The sequence below is a fragment of the Talpa occidentalis genome, unplaced genomic scaffold, assembly GCF_014898055.3.
Source record: "Talpa occidentalis isolate TD23 unplaced genomic scaffold, MPIMG_talOcc4v2.1 talOcc4.14, whole genome shotgun sequence".
NCBI lineage: Eukaryota > Metazoa > Chordata > Mammalia > Eulipotyphla > Talpidae > Talpa > Talpa occidentalis.
Window position 1 is genome coordinate 61,707,216 of NW_023601433.1, and position 19,083 is coordinate 61,726,298.

At 42.9% G+C, this 19,083-nt stretch overlaps 1 long non-coding RNA gene across 1 annotated transcript in view; it reads left to right on the plus strand.

Annotated features, from left to right (window-relative positions):
* Positions 1 to 17,597, plus strand: part of LOC129145776 (uncharacterized) — a 24,585-nt gene extending 6,988 nt beyond the window's left edge. Inside the window, exons 2-3 of the long non-coding RNA XR_008551808.1 lie at positions 9,229 to 9,371; positions 17,353 to 17,597. This is a non-coding gene — a long non-coding RNA (uncharacterized LOC129145776). The remainder of the gene's footprint in view (positions 1 to 9,228; positions 9,372 to 17,352) is intronic.
* Positions 17,598 to 19,083: the final 1,486 nt, after the last annotated feature.

Here is a 19,083-nt window from a genome sequence, read left to right on the forward strand (position 1 = left end):
AGACGGAGTGGGGAACAGAAGAGGCAGATTGACCGAAGTACACTGCTGAGGGGAGCAGTGGGCGAGTCAGGAGAGGTCTGCCAGCCGGGAATAGAACTTGTGCTGCAGTGGCTGCGGATTTCTTTATAGTTTGCATCTTAACCCCTTGCGCCACCAGGGTGGCCTAATCAGTGTTGTTTTAAGTCACTCAGTTTAAGTCACTCATTTGTTTCAGCAGCAACAGGACACCAACACAGCCATATATGCCCCTTTGTGCCTGAGACAGTCCTCATGGAGTCATGCTGAGTTATTTCATGTACCTATTGGTCCCTCTGTAACAGGGTGGTCCCCGGGAAAGGGGGAGGTTCCAGGTTCCCTGACCCACCCAAATGGAGGGTGGAGCTGAGCAGAGAGAAGAAGCTGCAGAGGAGACTGAGAAGGAAGGAAGCAGGATGGAGAGCCTGGAGGAGACCTGGAGGAGGCACATGGAGCCGAGAGAGGCGTGAAGAACCTGCGCTTGCCTTTTGGTCGTAGACTGGATGAGACAGATGTGGGTGAGAGACCCGCGGAGAGGTGACCATGGCAGCTTATGTCTTGATTTTGATTTTGCTCTTTTCCTTCCGAGCTTGTCTGGTTGTTTCTGACCCTTTTCTGTGAGTCCCCACTGGAAGATGCTTTAGACTTGTGGCAGGCTTTGGGGCCTTGCTCTGGGTCAATCCCATTTGGATGGAGTTTTACCCACAAGGGGACAGGTACTTTGGGTGCTTGATTTAGAAACTAGATTCTTTGCCTTTCCTGTATTGTTTTCTAATTGTGTTAAAGTTCCTTCCCATTAAAGTCTCATGTTTTGTGTTGATGCGGTGGATGGCAGAACCCATTTAGAATAGGCAGTTTTGCAGGGTTTGGGCTGCCCCTCTCCCTGTCTTGTAACACCTCTACAGCCCCTCCCCACCCTCCCAAAGCCATGAGCTCCTTGTAGACTGTGTCTCCTTATCTTTACCTTTTTTTTTAGGTATTTATTTATTTAGTAGAAGAAGTAGGGTGTAGGCAGAGGTGCAGGGTGTGTGGGTGTGTGTGTGTGTGTGTGTGTGTGTGTGTGTGAGAGAGAGAGAGAGAGAGAGAGAGAGAGAGGATTCACCAGAGACAGTGAGGAGAACAGGCAGATTGACTGAAATACACTGTTGAGGGGAGCAGCTGGTGAGTCAGGAGAGGTCTGCTGCACCATGTAGGTAGCGCCTTGGTGGGCTGGAGATCGAACTCTTGCTGCAGAAGCCAGGGACAGCTTCTCAGTGCTGTGCTTTAACCCCTTGTGCCACCAGGGAGCCCCCTAAGGCAAACTTTAGACTGCACCTTGAGTCTCTATTTTCTCCACGCCTGTGTGTAGGCTTATTCTTCAAACCACATCTTTCCAGATCAGTTTAACTCCTATGAAATTTCTAAATGACCCAAATCCCAACAAAATTGAAACAATTAGAGGGCCAATAGCTTTTTTTCTGGCACGACATAAATGTGATTTCTCCCTACTTCTAAATATCATTTCTCTGACTCCTCCCCTCTTGCCTAAAAAGTGTGATCAACCATAAGCCTTATCTTTGAGCAATTACTAGTTTGCAGACCTGTTGTCAGTATCTGGATCCCAATTAAATGAAATCCCAATCAATGAAAGAGAATTGCTGTAATACAAAGTGTTAGGTTGAGGTCTCAGGGATTATTTTTTGGTTTTGTTTTTTAGGGTGAGGAGTGGGAATTAGATGCAACCTTGTGTATTTCTGGGAGAAGTGTTCCTAGCTTTCACCAGCCGTTTGGGGTGGGGGGCCGGGGGGAGTCTGTGATCCTCAAAATAAACAATACGGTGGCAAGGGCAAGTGCTGTGGAAGAACAGAAGTAGTGCTTGGAAGAGAAATTTGAACCATAGGGAATGCATTATTATTCTAATAATTCATTAGTGCTGCAGTAATGTCTATAATCATCATTCATTTTCAACAGTGGTCTTTTACAATTTTCAGTAAAACTCTAGCTTTTTTGGCAAATAAAAAAAAATCACAAGAAACTCAAATCATGACATTGGCACATCTGTGTTTACTTTCAGAAGGAGTGAATTGATTATTTCTAAATTAAGGACAGTCTTTGCAGTCTACCATAGTTAAGCTGGCTGCAGTCCTCGCTGAGGGTCTCCTGAGTGATACCTCATCCCATTGCCCACCTCACATTTCATTGTGAAATGACAAACAAGGGGCTCCCTTGGTGACCTGCGCCTTGTGTGTGACTCTGGCTGAGCTTAGAACAGGTCATTGAACCATTGCCTGATGGCAGGATGAAGAATTGGAATTCGATCTAAATGTTGATGTGGGGAGCATCTATCTGATGAAGATGGACAGGCACACACCCCAATGTGGCCAGATCGAGGGTTGTACCCCCATTAAAATACAATTAATGAAACTTATGAAATTTTGGTTCAACCTCCCAAAATGTTGCCACATTCCTTAAGATTCTGCTGTGCCAGGGTGTTTTTCCCAGTGGATCCATTTTTCTTAAGCACAGAAGTGTTTCATTTTATAACTGGAACGTGCAGAGTTCATTGTTTGCACTCAGAGACTCTCAAGACTGTAAAATTATTGTTTTCCTTTATCATTTTGATACATGAAAAATAACACTGGGGGGGGGAATGACTTTCTTCTTTGGCTTTTTCATGTCTCTTTCTATTCACCGATTAAAATGAGTGAAGTTTTGCACATAATTTCAAAAAAGATAAAGCGCACCCCTCCCAAATCCTGAGACCTAGGTATCCAGCTCACTGAGGATCCACTTTTAACTTGAACATTCTAGTCCCTCTTCTTTTATTTTTTTAAAAGATTTATTTTATTTATTTATGCATACAAGAGCTGGGGTGAGGCCAGAGGTGCGGGGAGGGGCTTGGAGAGGATTCACCAGAGACAGAGTGGGGAGCAGAACAGGCAGATCTACTGAAATACACTGCTGAGGGGAGCAGCGGGCGAGGCAGGAGAGGTCTCCTGAGCCCTGTGGGTAGTGCTGAGACTTAACCCCTGGTGCCACCGGGGAGGCCCATCCCTCTTCTTTTAAGGGAAGCTGTACTTAACCTTCTAACTAGATTTCTATCCCAACCATCACCATCATTTCCAGGTTCTTGTCCATCACATTCCACAAGATAATAAATGAAGAGTTTTGATTATCTTGATTTGGGGACATCGCTTCCATTTTTCTGAATCATGTGTAATTGTGTCTGCTCTGGCCTGAATGTCTGATACTCTGTACATGGTCATATTATGATAAATAATAAATTAGAAGCCAAATTCTCCCTAACTGGGGGAGGAGAGCTCTCTGGAGAGGTGAGAAAGGGAGAGACACAGATAGATAAGAAGACAGGAATGTGCAGATGTATGTTTCAGGCTTATGATTTCCTGTTCTAAGAACTTGTTAAATAAGAATTGGCTCCAGCATTAAGTCCTGAGTTAACTAGAGTTCACTGTTCTCCAAGCAAAGGAACAGCTATTTATTTATTCACATCCTTTGTTCCCAATGCTTAATCCTCCGCAGACTTTACCCTTTGCCCCCAAATACACCATCTTCCTTAAATATCTCTGCTCAGAAGCACTTGGAAAAAGATTTACAAATTGAGTTCATCCTACTGTCCTTGTCTGGCACTTAGTCTGTATTAGTAATGTGCTGGGCGTGTGTCCAAAAGGGCTCAGGAGTGGACACAGCCTCCCAACTTGCACAGGATACAAGATGAGGAATAGTAAATAAATAATGGCAGAGGCAAAAATGGGTTTTATTTTAACTCTCAAAGCATCCACATCTGGAACCTGGGATCGTGTTGGCTGTTGGATGTAATCCTGTCCTTGGCTTGAATTTCTTTGAGTATAGCCAGTCCTCTGCTCTTCACAGTACTTTGCTTTCTTCAAGGAGAGTGAGCAGGAATGTATCCTTTGGATGCTTGGCAAGAGGATCCAAGCAGCACGTGGGTGCTTGTGCTGAATGAACGTTAAGATCTTTTCTGAACTGGAGATTCTGTGATCCATTTGAGGGAAAGTTGAAAACCTGGTGATTTTCTGCACCAGGAAAGTTGGAGGCTTCCTATGATTTCTGCTTTTCTGAATGTTGCTCAAATCCCTTCCCATTTGTGTGTGTTCACCTGTTTTTCCTGATTTTGCATGTCATTTGCTTGAATGACATGTAATGATTTCTGTTATGGGCTGAATGTGACCTCCCCTAGTTCTTATATTTAGAGTAGGGACTTTGGAGGTAATTAGGTTTAGATGAGGTTCAGGCCCCTCTGATGGGATCGGTGCCCTTATAAGAAGAGGAAAAATCATAGGGCTTCCCTGGTGGAGCAAAGGGTTAAGACTCAGCACTATGAAGCTATTTGCACCCACTGCAGCATGAGTTCAGCATGAGCTCAATCCCCGGCTAGGGAGCTATTCACATGGTGTAGCAGACCTCTCCTGTCTTGCCCGCTGCTCCCCTCAGCAGTGTATTTCACTTGATCTGCCTATTTGCTCCCCACTCTCTCTCAGGTGAATCCTTTCATCCCCGCACCTCTGGCCTATACCCCAGTTCTTGTATGCATAAATAAATAAAAATAAATCTTAAAAAAAAAAGGAGACATCAGACCCCTCTCTCTACTATGTGAGGGCATAGTAGAGAGAAATAAGAAAATAAGAAAGAGAAAGAAATAAGAAAATAGAGTGAAGCTGTCAGCACCTTGATTTTGGATGTCTTGGTAGCTAGAAATGAGAGAAATAAACATTTGCTTAAGCTACCCGTCTATAGCATCTTGTTATTGCCACTTGGACTAAGACAATCCCCTAACTGATGTCTCTGTTTCCACACTCTTGTCCCACTATTCCATCCTGAGGCATAGCACAATGATGCCACATCTCCACCTGAAAACCTGGAGAGAATCCTACTACCTATGGTGTTGGACCCCCATCTTTCAACCCATGTAATCTTGCTTGATCACTGGTGAAGTGCTCATAAGCCCCGTTGTTATTAACACTCAATCAAGGCTCCAAGATCACATCGACTCATACAAGTCCTGCCTTTGGCAGCGCTTCTCCCTGAAATCTTGGGCCTTACTAGGGTGTTGCCTTGTTCTACAAATCAAGCCTAGTTAGTACCACAGTATGACCCCAATGCCAGCCACCTGAACACCAGATATTTCATCCTCACTCTTGAAATATGAGAGACTAGAGACCCATAGAGGTCAAGAGTTGCCAGTGTGTCTTTCATTTTTGAACTTTTAACATTAGAAATGCACCCAAACTATAAATCGAAATGGTATAGTTAAAATATATACACTTAACAAATTATTCCTTTTTACACACAAAAAATGATGCAATGTAATTGTGCTAACTACAAGATAATTAGAGGCATGAAAAAAGAAAAGGAAATTTTTACACTTATGAGAAAATATGAGTTTTTGTCATCAGAGCAAAAAGAATTTCTTAGGATGCAAAAAGTACAAATGAAAAAGGGAAATGTTGATAAATGTGATTATATTAGCACTTAAAACTTCAGTATAATAAAAAAGATAAGTAAAAGAAGAGTAACAGACTGGGAGTAGAATTTGTAACTCATAGTCAACAAAAAGGAACATTTTCCAGAATATGTAAAGAGCTCCTACAAATTTGGCTTATTCTATTTGGTTTATTATTTGAGTGCTCTTGGACCATGTGTGAACAGACTGTTATTTGAATAAAACATCATGTCAAGATAAAGAGAGACCAGGTGGAGATGGAATCACATCAAATGCGAGCATGCTGACCTTGGGGTCGGGGTGAGAGGGAAAGTCAAGTGGGACCCAGGCCTGAACTCTGTTATTTTATTTCTTTTTTTCAAAAATCTAAGAAAATGCATTAAAATGTTACAAAATGGGTTTTTTTTTTAAGATTTATTTTATTATGCATACAAGAACTGGGGTGTAAGCCAGAGGTGTGGGGTGAGAGGATTCATCAGAGACAGAGTGGGGAGCAGAACAGGTGGGTTGACTGAAATACACTGCTGAGGGGAGCAGCGGGTGAGACAGGAGAGGTCTGCTATGCCATGTGGGTTAATCCCTGGATGGAGATTGATCAGACTCTTGAAGCAGTGGCTGGCGATAGCTTGATAGCCCTGAGCCTTTAATCCTTGCGCCACCAGGGAGGCCCCAAAGTGGGTTTTTATTACCCTAGTTTGTAGTGTTCCTGTGAAGACAGGAACGATTTCGCCCTCCTGTGAGGACAGAGTGGGGCTTTACTTGACACATACTATCTGCTGTGGCACTTGTTTACGAACAGATCTTACCTAAATATTTCTGGACACCCTTTGACATCATGGGCACGTTTCTAGGTGCCAGGTGGCCCATGGTGCACAGAATAGGCATGGGTTCTACTCCCAGCATTTTCCTCCCTTGTATTGTGTTCTAGTACACGGGTGGTTCAAAGATGGACCCTGGGGGCCTCCCCTGGTGGTGCATTGGTTGAGCGCTGGGACTCAAAGCTGCCTGCAGCCTCTGCAGCACCGGTTCGATCCCCGGCCGCAGGCGAGGGTCCCACATGACACGCAGACCTCTCCTGCCGCCCCCACTGCTCCCCTCAGCAGTGTATTCATCAGTCTGCCTGTTCTGCTCTCCCCGCTGGCTCTGGCGAATTCTCTCACCCTCCTGCGCTTCTGACTGTACCCAGTGCTTGTATAAATAAATAAACAAATCTTTAAAAAAAAAAAAAAAGAAAGAAAGGTGGACCCTGGAACAGACACAACAGCTCACACAGGAACTTATTCAAAATGCAAATTTGGGACCCCTATCCCAGACCTATGAGTTCAGACATAGGTTTGTCCATGCTTTGACAAGCTCTGCAAGTTTGGGGACCACTGCTTTTGTATAGGGAAGAGAATGCAACCTCCTCTTTTTTTTTTTTTAAAGATTTATTTATTTATTTATTTATTTATTTATTTATTTATTTATTTATTTATTTATTTATACAAGCACTGGGTACAGTCAGAATCACGGGAGGGTGAGAGAATTCACCAGAACCAGAGCGGGGAGCAGAACAGGCAGACTGATGAAATACACTGCTGAGGGGAGCAGCGGGCGTGCGCACCATGTGGGATCCTCTCCGTTGGCAGGGGATCGAACCGGCGCTGCAGAGGCTATGGGCAGCTTTGCAGCCCAGCGCTCAACCACTGCGCCACTGGGGAGAGGCCCTGCAACCTCCTCTTGACACCCAATATAAGGCAGGGTTTCCTTCCAAAAATCTCCTGTTTCCTGACAAGGGTCAGAGAGGAAGAGAAGCCTTAGAAAGCTGGGCAACGCTCTTTCATCATGGGTGCCGTACCAACTTTGTTATGGTGCCTGCTGTCCTGGGGTGCTGGGAACACCTCCCCCACGCTTACTAATGCTCGGTTTGCTAAGTTAAACTCTTTTCAAGTCAGACTCAGCTTCCATGATCCTCCCACAAAGCTGCCCTCACCAGGTCATATATCTATGTATGTCTAAATTTCAGGGACAGAATCTATTTCCCAGACGTAGGCAGACTGACTGAAATACACTGCTGAGGGGAGCAGCGGGTCAGACAGGAGAAGTCTGCTGAGCCCTGTGGGTTGCTTCCTGGCAGGGGCCTCCAACTAGTGCTGCAGTGGCTGCAGACAAGTTTATAGGTTGTTTCTCAACACTTGTGCCACCAAGGAGGCCTTAAGATGTGGTTTTCCACCTTCAAATAGCTAGGGCATGAAACACACATGAAAACAAAGAAACAAAAAACCCAGCAGCTTTCATGGAGCTAAGGATGGTGCATGATGGCCTGGAGGAGGGCAGAAAGGGTTCTGCTTGTGAAGAGGTAGAGGGTGAGGAGAGGGAGCTGTCAGAGCAAGGAGGAGATGTCATAACAAGAAAGTGTAAAAGGACAGAACGCTGTGGCAGGGCAAAGACATCCTCCCATATATTTGGGGGGAAGATTGAAACATTGAAGAAAAATAAATAACGTTTCACAAAAGCCAAGGAGAAACTACAAAAATGAAGTTTTATTTATTTATTTTTTTTAAAGATTTATTTATTTATACAAGAGCTGGGGTACAGGCCAGAGGCGTGGGGGGTGAGAGGATTCACCAGAGACAGAGTGGGGAACAGAACAGGCAGACTGACTGAAATACACTGCTGAGGGGACCAGTGGCGAGACAGGAGAGGTCTGCTGCGCCATGTGGGCTGCTCCCTGGCCAGTCAGGGATCAAACTCGTGCTGCAGAGGCTGCGGATTGCTTCATAGTGCAGTGCTTAACCCCTTGCGCCACTAGGGAGGCCCCAAAAATGAAGTTTTAAACTGCACCGAAAGTTAAGTAAAGAGGTGTACTGATAAAAGGTGATCATTACTTCAAGTTTTATTTCAGGAATTACAGCAGGTATATGATCCTGAGAAAAAAGATAATATTTCTGTCCTGCAGGATTCTCATGGAAATTGAAGTCACCTCTTAGAACTTAAGGTTTGGTTTCTATTCAGACTTCTACATCTACATGATTCAGAATGGCATTCCCGAATTCGGGAACTGCAGAGAGTTCCAGAACTAAAAGAGAGTGTGTATTAATCAAGTTGAGAATTGCGGTTTTTCTGCTAGTGGGTTTAGGGCAAAGTCTCATTCCGACCGGCAGGAGGCAGCATAACCCAGTACTCTGAGTCAGGATCCCGCTGCTGTAGGCACCTCCTGCCCAGCGAAGGGGGAAGGCTTTCAGTTATGTGCTTATGTTAATACTGCTCTATAGCCTGAATAAAAAAAGTAGGAATTAATAGCCAAATATCTTCAACACGTTAAACGCTATGGGAATTTCAGGCATTACTGCAGAAATCCCACCTAAATATACCATCATGAAATCAGAGAAGTTCAAATCTCTTTACAAGTGAGCCTTGTTCCTATTTCTGCAAATGGAAGCTCTAGTATGTAAACCCACAAAACGCAAATTAAAGTTTGGAAAAGATCTGGTAGATCTGGTAGATTTCCAGTATGTAGATGTAACTAAACGAAAATAAATCTCACAGGCAAATTTGACCTGTAAGTATAAAAAAATAAAGCAAGGCTTCTTTCTGGCACTTTCCAATTTCCATACTATAATGCTTATGCTCTAAAATTGTTTTAAATGATTATGTTGCACTTTTGAATATATTATAGGAGTCATTTTATCTAGTGTAAACACTGTATATTTTTATCTACAATAGCTGGAATACTATGTCTGATGTATTTGCAAATCTCTCCAACTTCCCAGAAGCAGTAAAGAAGAGTGGAGAAGCATATCAGCCCTTTCTTTCTCCTATGTGACTTGAAAGAGGTACCTCAAGCTCTCTGATCTTCTTAGCACCTACCAGGAATTGGACTGTTCGTAATAGTCCCAACTTGTTAAGCTTGTTGGTGAGTATAAAACAAGTGTGTGGCACGCTGTGGACACTCAATAAGTATTTGGTTTGCTATGAGCATCAGGGGGTTTGGTCTCTAATCTAGAATATGACTTAGAGTTAGGTATGATCCTTTTAGGCAGTTTTTATAAGAAAGACATATGTCATTCTAATCAGTACCTTCATATATAAAATACACCCAAAGTTATATAATAAAGCTAGTAAAATAAAATAAGATTAAAAAAAACTAGAATATGACTTAGGGTACTTCCAGATTTTAAGTTCTATGATTCTATAGGATATGGTGAAGGATAAAATGTACTTTCATTTTAGTTTTACTAAAACCACCAGCACATGCCTATCTATTGTATATGAACGTTCTGCTGATCTGGACCATGTCAAAGCTTCAGAATAATGAGTTACACCCTCAAAGGGCATAGGTTGTTTTGTTTCAATAAATCAGTTTCTCTGGGATGCACATACCTATGCAGAGCAATGAAACTATCATCATTCACTAAATGGGACTCCAAGCAGCTTGAGAGAATTAATGGACTTGATAATGTTTGGGAACGCCATGAAAGAGAATAAATACATAACTAGAACAAGATGGCAAATTAAAAATGTTTGAGTGGTCATATGTGTTTGAAAACTCTGTAGTCTCCTCTTAGAGATTCATAATGCCCTTTAGTATATTAAAAAACTCTGTCTAATGGAAATGGAATGCAAGCCACAGATGCAATTCTTTAAAAATTAAAATGGAGCAGATGAAATTAATTTAAAAAATCTTTTAGTGAATCTAGTGTATCCCAAATAGTATCACTTCAACATGTAACTAATATTAAAAATATTATTTGCAGCATCTTCTTCGTCTTTGAACTACAATGTGATTGTACACTTGCAGCCCATTCAATTCAGAGGTGCTAAATTGCAGTGCACACAAGCTAGTGGCCACTGTATTGGATGACTGGCCTAAGAGAATCTGAGGGAACCCCACGTAGAACCTGAACCAAGAAATTACAGGGAAAGAATAGAAGGCAGGGCCAAGGTTTTATTTATTTATTTATTTATTTTTAAAGGTTTATTTATTTATGCATGCAAGAACTGGGGTACAGGCCAGAGGTGTGGGGGGTGGGTGAGAAGATTCACCAGAGACAGAATGGGAAACAGAACAGGCAGATTGACTGAAATACACTGCTGAGGGGAGCAGTGGGTGACACAGGAGTGGTCTTCTGCACCATGTGGATAGCTCCCTGGCCAGGGAACAAACTCGAACTCATGCTGCAGTAGCTGTGAATTGCTTCATAGTGCTGATGCTCACCCCCTTGCACCACCAGGGAGGCCTCAGGGCCAAGATTTTAGAAGACAGCCTGTGTAGAAAAGGTTTAAATGACTATAGTAACCATTAGGATTAGAAACTCTAAGTTTCTAAGTGATCACTCAGCTCTCTTCTGATACCCCAGGCAGAGGTCAGGAGAGCCTGTCTAGCCCAAGAATGGTCTGGTCTTATGTTTATTTACTACTCTGAATTCTAGTTTAGTTGTTGTTTGTGAGTATTTTGAAGCTGTGAACTGTTAAGCATTTTTAAAAAATCTACAATCATGTATATTAACAGCAACTACATCTCAATCTCTTTATCCAAAGAGAGCTTTAGTCCCTTATCCCAATTTTCTGGTGCCCCAAATTTTCCTTGTCTCCTTGCAGACATTCTCTTCACTCCCTGTCCTGACTCTCCCCACTTTTGTCTCATCTTTGGGCCAACTTTCTTCTCCTGAACAGAAGATATGACAAACTTGAAATATTTGGTTCCTTCCTAACCTGCGGTGGACACTTCCTCTCATGCGCCGTTGTAAAAACGTTTTATGATCCCACATATTAATCAATGTGGTTCCTTATCACTGCAACGTAATTGCACCATGAAACATGATAATGAGCCAAAAGGCCTTCTCTAAACCTTTCTCTCAGTGATTACTCTGGAGAGTTATGTAGGAGGGGAGATGGCAAAAGTTTAATCAGAAATTGAGTCTTGCAGGAGTTCGTCCAACCTACCCCAGAACTTCTCCAAAGGATATTTGCTTTTCCCCCTCAAGTATTCAGTTTGATCCAAAGTCTGCTAGCAATTTAAAAGTCAAATCCTCCACAAGGGTTACCAAATAGGAATGGGTATCTCGTTTTGTTAGGGAAGGAAGATATGTGATTATCTGCCCATGTTCAGACACCTGATCCAAGGTGCTTGGTCTCCCAAGGATGCCCCCTGAGCACTAACTTCCCCAGTTACCTTCTCAAGTGGGCTGCGCCAAGTAACTGAACCAGCTATCTGATCCCCCATCCTGCAAAGCAGCAAACATCTATCAGGCTCCAAGGAACCTGTTTTATGTAAACACACACATCTCACATCTCTCATCTTGAGGCTTACGCATAGACCCAGGCAACTGAATTGGGACCACATGCTTTTGATAATACTTTGGCAGGCAAGCACTCCCAAGACCAGGATTTCTCATTATCCCTCCCCGTCCTTAGTTGGGAGAAAAATATATACATTTTTTTAAGATTTATTTATTTATGCATCCAAGAGCTGGGGTGTAAGCCAGAGGTGCGGAAGGGTGAGAGGATTCACCAGGGTCAGAGCAGGGAGCAGAACAGGCAGACAGACTGAAACACACTGCTGAGTGGAGAAGTGGGTGAGACAGGAGAGTTCTGGTGCGCCATGTGGGTTAGCTCCCTCACCAGGGATAGAACTTGGGCTGTAGGGGCTGCGGATTGTTTCATGGTGCTGAGACTTAACTCCTTGCACCACCAGGGAGGTCCCCTCCATACATATTTCTTGATTGCACTTTTGGAAAATCACTTACCTGTTATTTGGTGTCTGAAACAACTTTTAAGGCAAAGAGCGTTGAATTTGGTTACTTTTTCTCCTGTGATTCATATTACTCTCTTTTTGACAATGGAATAGGAAAGGTGGCAGGAGAAAACCAACTGTAAAGAGAAATAGAAAGAGTGAGGACAAGGTGCCCCTATTCTCCTGCTACTCCTTGTTTGCACCCCAACATGGGGTTCCTATGACTTCCTGCTGTTTCAGTTTTCCTTTTTCCTCCCAGTTAACATTTGCTCTCGGAAGCTCAAAAAGCTGATTTATACCCAAAGATTTTTAAAAATATGTCATAAAATTCACCCTTCTAAAGTGGACTTTTAGTGTATTCCAAGAGTGTGTAGCCATTATCACCATCTAATTCCAGAACATTTACATCAACCCACAAAGAATATCCACACCATTAACAGTCACTCTCCTTCCCCTCATTCCCTGTACAGCCTGTCTCTGTGGACTTGCCTATTGTGACTATTTCCTTTAAAAGGAATCTTAGGGCCTCCCCGGTGGCGCAGCGGTTGAGCGCTGGGTTGCGAAGCTGCCCGTAGCCTCTGCAGCGCCAGTTCGATCCCCGGCTTCTCCCCAGCCACCGGAGGAGGGTCCCGCATGGCGCGCAGACCTCTCCTGCCGCCCGCTGCTCCCCTCAGCAGTGTACTTCGGTCCTTCTGCCTGCTCTACTCCCCGCTCTGGCTCTGGTGAATTCTCTCACCCTCCTGCGCTTCTGACTGTACCCAGTGCTTGTATAAATAAATAAATAAAAACAAATCATTAAAATAAATAAATAAATAAAAGGAATCTTAATATGTGTCTTTGTTTCCCTGTTTGAGGCATGTCCTGCACCACCATCAGGACCTTTCAACCTGTCTCTTGCCACCATCAGTAAAAACATTGACACAGCCTGCATGCTGTCCCAGGGAGAGAAAAAAATCTCTGTCCAAGGGCAATTCCAACTCTCAGCATCAGTTGTTCTGTAGGGCCTTAGTTTGCCATTATTGCCCAAAAGTGTCAGATTTGCTTCGTATTGAAACTTTTGAGAAAAGTATTTTTTTTAATTTTTTTATTGAAGTAACATTGCGTTGTAATGTAAGTTTTAGGTTTGCATCATTATAAGTCATTATAATGTATATGTATAATGTATATGTATAATGTATATAATGTAATATAATATATTACATTAAGGTCACCACTAAAAGTCCAATTCTATCTATCCTTTGCTGTTATTATAATTGGTTTTTTTTTAAGATTTATTTATTTATACAAGAACTGGGTTACAGCCTAGAGGTGTAGGGGGTGAGAGGATTCACCAGAGACAGGGTGGGGAGCAGCGGGAGAGTCAGGAGAGGTCTGCTGCGCCATGTGGGTAGCTCCCTGGCCGGCCCCGGATCAAACTCGTGCTACAGAGGCTGTGGACAGCGTCACAGTGCTGTGCTTAACCCCTTGCACCACCAGGGAGGCCAGCTGTTTTCATAATTCTCTGGGGAAATTCAGCTTGAGGATGAGTGTAGGTTCTGAGGAACACCTGGAACTAATACAGAAGGTGGTTGCAAAAGAAAGCTTACAACTGAATCCAGGGCAGAGGGCTCTGGAGCCAGATAGTGTGGGTTCTAGTTATTGGTTCAAAAAGTAAGCCTCCTGCAGGTTCACCTTCTGTTTCTTTCTTTTTTTAAAGATTTATTTATTTATTTATTTATTTATACAAGCACTGGGTACAGTCAGAAGCGCGGGAGGGTGAGAGAATTCACCAGAGCCAGAGCAGGGAGCAGAGCAGGCAGAGGGACCGAAGTACACTGCTGAGGGGAGCAGCGGGTGGCAGGAGAGGTCGAACCGGCGCTGCCGAGGCTGCGGGCAGCTTCGCAACCCAGTGCTCAACTTCTGCGCCACCGGGGAGGCCCCTTAATGGGAATGTACCAGTGAAGACTGGTACATTGGCCCACTGTTACTCTGGGGAGGCTGAGACCTCAAATGATCAAATCTAAATAGTCACAATTCAACTGGTATTCACGTTTCCTCAAAGAATAACTCCAGAATTGCCATATAAACAGTTTCTTTCTTTTTTCCTCACAGGGCTAGTGGAAGAAACTGAAGGGTCCTCACTACAAAGGGGATCTATGTAAAAAAAAAAATTTTAAAGCAGAGGCAAATGCTATGAATGATCTCAGGAGGGAAGAAATGGAAAATTTTAGAAGTATACAAAATTTTAGAAGTATACAAGGTAAATGAATTGAGTCATTTGGAGATCAGAGAAGGAAAAGAATAAGCCTCTCAAAGCTGCAGTTTACTCAAGTAAAAAAAAGTATAATCAAAACCACAACCCAATGTAAAGTGTCAGGAGAAAATGTCAGCACTAATTACACTTACTGGTGGTATCACTGAAGGAGATCAGGAATTGCTGCCTCAAAATATGACATTTTAGCATAAGGAGTGTTTTGAGCTAAAGGCAACTGAAAATTAACAGACACAGGAAGTTTCTGTCCTCACTCTATCCACCTTGTCCAATGTATAAAAGCAGGGCATACATTTCCCTTTGTGCTACGGTCCCTCCTATATAAGGAAGAGAACAACTCCAGTCACTGGAGACGTGAGATGAATCTGCATAAACAGATCTTGCTGAAATAACACTTACCTTCCATTAGTCCTCCTCATGTATATTACAGTCTCTTTCCAACAATGTATCATCCCTTGAAGCCCAAACCCTTTCTTCTGCTTTTGATTTTAATCACCTATTTGAGTATCTCGCAATTTCTATAAATTCCTGTTAATACTCCTGTTAATCTGTCTATTGGTAGTTTAGTTTACACGCTTCAAACCTGAGAGGGTGAAGAAAGTTTTTCCTCCCTGACATATTGTGGCTTGTTACAACATGGGTGGTGACACCAGAGGTGTGCTTTGCATTTTGCCATGGGGGGCGGGGTGCCTCTGTGCAACTTGATTCCATGCCTTGGCACGGTGGGAATCTGCCAACGCTGTTTTTTTTTTAAATTAATTTATTTATTTATACAAGCACTGGGTACAGTCAGAAGCGCCGGAGGGTGAGAGAATTCACCAGAGCCAGAGCCAGGAACAGAACAGGCAGACTAACCGAAATACACTGCAGAGGGGAGCAGCTGGCAAGACAGGAGAGGTCTGCTGTGCCATTTGGGTTGCTCCCTTGCGGGCCGGGGATCGATCTCGTGCTGCAGAGGCTTCGATTGCCTCATAGTGCGGTGCTCAACCCCTTGTGCCACCAGGGAGGCCCTGCAACACTTTTGGTAATGATTGTCCACTAGAATTGCTTGGTTGACCTGTTGACCAATTGGCTAACAGCATGCTAACAGGTATTATTAGGAGGGAACAGTTTTCTTCAAAGGAGTTTTAGACTCAAATAGAAAAGGGGGTAGAAACAATCAGATTAGTTGAGGTGGAGCTTGGGAGAAAGGGGGAAATTGTGCTTACTGAAAAAAGGTCAGAGGTTCAAAATGGTAGCTACTAGTTTCTCATTTCCATAAGAAACAAAGGAAACTCAATAAAGGAAAAAGGGACTCACACCAGTTGTTGGTTGATTTGAAGAGAAGCAATCACTCAGTCATTTAGAAAGGAAGTTTTGTCGGGCCTCCCCTGGTGGCACAGCAGTTGAGCGCTGGGCTGCGAAGCTGCCCGCAGCCTCTGCATCGCCGGTTCGATCCCTGGCTGCCTGTGAGGGTCCCACATGGTGCACAGACCTCTCCTGACCTCTCCTGCCGTGCCCGCTGCTCCCCTCAGCAGTGTGTTTCATTGGTCTACCTGTTCTGTTCCCCACTCTGGCTCTGGTGAATTCTCTCACCCTCCAGTGCTTCTGACTGTATCCAGTGTTTATATAAATAAATAAATAAAATCTTTAAAAAAAAAAAAGTTTTGTCACCTGAAAAATATACCAACATAGGGGTTTTGTCTTGTGAATTTAGAGAACAAAGTCTGTCGACTGGAATCTCAGAAGACATGGTAAAATTTAGTTTCTTACATTAAGTGTGTTACTAAGCCTTCAGACAAGGACAACCTGTGACACATCTTTAAAAAATATCTGGGGATCAGACGGGAGCCTGATTCAATTTGTCGATTGCGCCACACTGAGCAGGACCTAAGTGAGAAATTTAACATGATTACAAAAGATGCTATTTTAGTGTGGCTAAAACCAGCCATTACAATGCCAACCAAATAAAATATGGAGACTAACTGGGGCGTGGATGGAGGAATGTAGGCTGCATGGGACTGGGAGACCATGGAATAATCTCACTATTGAAAACACAGTGAGATTCCATGTTACTGGTTACTAATGAGTCGGGCACTTCAGCAACTGGTAAACAGGTTGTACAGCGCAGTTCTCTAACTTGCCTGGCCTTCCTGCACCTTCCTGCGGTGCAGCTTGTGGGGAGGCAGTGAAATACTATCTCTGTAACTTGTGGGATTAAAGGACGTTTCTGTTTGCCCAGGAGCAGAAAGAAGAGGTGGTGGGAGAAAACACAGAGGTAGCTCACAGTGGAGACCAGAGTGCAAAGGAAAAAAACCCTGCTGGATTATGAGTAGAGACAAAGGAAAAGTTTAGTCTGCAAAAAGGAAGGAGAGACTGGGAAAGGCAAAAATGCAGCCTGGCATATCCTTGTTGTCAAAATCAAGAAAGCACAGAGAATTAGTAAACATTGGTCTTTGCTCTCCATGGGCAAAAGCTTCCCCCAAGCCAAGGGCAGGTAAAGGAATAAGGCTGCTTGCCAAAGACTTGAGGTGAAAGTTGCAAGAAGAGTTCAGAAGTTCAGGAAAATAAAAGAGGATTATCATTTAAGGGTTCTGTGAACCAGAGAAAAAGTAAAATGACATCAAGCCCAGAGAGCGGCAGGGGCTGGGCGGGGCAGGCGGGAGGGAGAGCTGGAGGCGAGGAGACTCATCTTTGAGTCCTTGAGCTTGACTGGGGGGAGGCCAGGAGCCTCAGGTAAACAGACTGATGTGCACCCTTTCTCTTCTGGATGCGCCTAATTCACTGATTAAGCGCCTATGAAAAGACCAGACTGGCAGTGAAGGTGGAGGACTCTTTCTGAGCAGACTCCATTTTTACAACCTGGGAGAGGAAAGCCTTTCTGCTATGGAATTTTGTGATTTTTTTCCCCCTTTCTTAAAAACATTTTAGGGGCCTCACTGGTGGTGCAAGGGGTTAAGCACTGCACTATGAAGCAATCCGCAGCCTCTGCAGCAGAAGTTCGATCCCCGGCCAACCAGGGAGCAACCCACACGCCAAGCAGACCTCTCCTATCTCGCCCGCTGCTCCCCTCAGCAGTGTATTTCGGTTAGTCTGCCTGTTCTGTTCCCTACTCTGTCTCTGGTGAATCCTCTCACCCCCCATCCCCCGCATCTCTGGCCTGTACCCCAACTCTTGTATGCATAAATAAATCTTAAAAATAAATAAATCTTTAAAAAAATTAAGTGCCATATATACTATCATTACATATTATAATTGTGTGGGCTGTAGTATATATATAGTAGTATATTATATATGTGCGATACATGTATGTTTTGTACATCAGTTTATAGTATTTATACAGGGACATATACCTACCTATATATTTGTACACACTTTTATTTATTTATTTTTATTTTTTACATCACACTTATATTTTAAATAAAACCACACAAGATTTGGAAAGGAGCTCAGAGGGTAAGTATAACAAAAGAAGACACACAGTTGGGGCCACGGTAAGGAGTGTCAAGTGCCCCCAACCCTCCTCAGAGAACGTAGGAAGATAATGAAAAAGATGGAGAGTAATAAGAGGTGAGGTGAAGGCAAAGCAAATTAGAGAACTAAATTATAGCGCAGGAGACAAATCTATAGAAAAACAGTGACAGTGAGGAAGAAAGAGGACAATCTATGTAAATGATGAATATGAAAGAATAAAAGACAAACACAGGGCCTCCCCCGTGGCACTGCGGTTGAGCGTTGGATTGTGAGACTGCGGACCCTCGCCACCAGCAAGGGTCCCATATGGCACACAGACCTCTCCTGCCGCCACCTGCTCCCCTCAGCAGTGTATTTCGTCAGTCTGCCTGTTCTGCTCCCTGCTCTGGCTCTGGTGAATTCTCTCACCCTCCCTCGCTTCTGACTATACCCCAGTGCTTGTATAAATAAATAGATAAATCTTTAAAAAAAAGAGACAAACACACTTTAAGAATAAAATCCAAGGAGGAAAGGCAATACAGGTTCTGATTAAAGTGTGAAGCATGGACTTAAAAAAACAAAACAGAACAAAACAAAAAAACAAAAATAAGTCAGAGATTAAAAATGTTGATATAAATTAGGATAAATTAAATGAATGAAAAGAATTTTTTAAAACTAAAGAATTTTTAGCAGACTTAAAATTTTGAGATTTTTGTGAAGGTGATACCAATGGGGTAGAATATTTGGATTTTAAGAGGCAAAGTTATGGACAAGAGAAAAAAAGAAGATAGTGTTTTTGGTTCAAATAGACTTACTATTGATTAAAAAAATAATTTTCAATATTTGGTGGGGATTTTGATGCACTTTTAGAATTTTTAAGTGACAGCAAAAAGATAATTCAGAGATCATTAAAAACTTTTTATTATACTTGTTCTATTTCTTTCAAACTCTCTTTGCACACACACAAATTCACATATTCTCTTTTTAACAGATCTGCAGATCTCATAATTCAGTATGCTTTTCCTATGAGTAAGAACATTTTTTTACATGCCCACAAAACCACTGTCACACCCAAGGAAACTAGTAATAAATTCATGGTATCTAATAGGCAGTCATATTTAACTATCAACAATAACAAAAGTATTTTTAGCAGTTTTATTTTTTTTAAACAATAACCCAATTAAGTTTCACCATTGCATCTGATTGTTT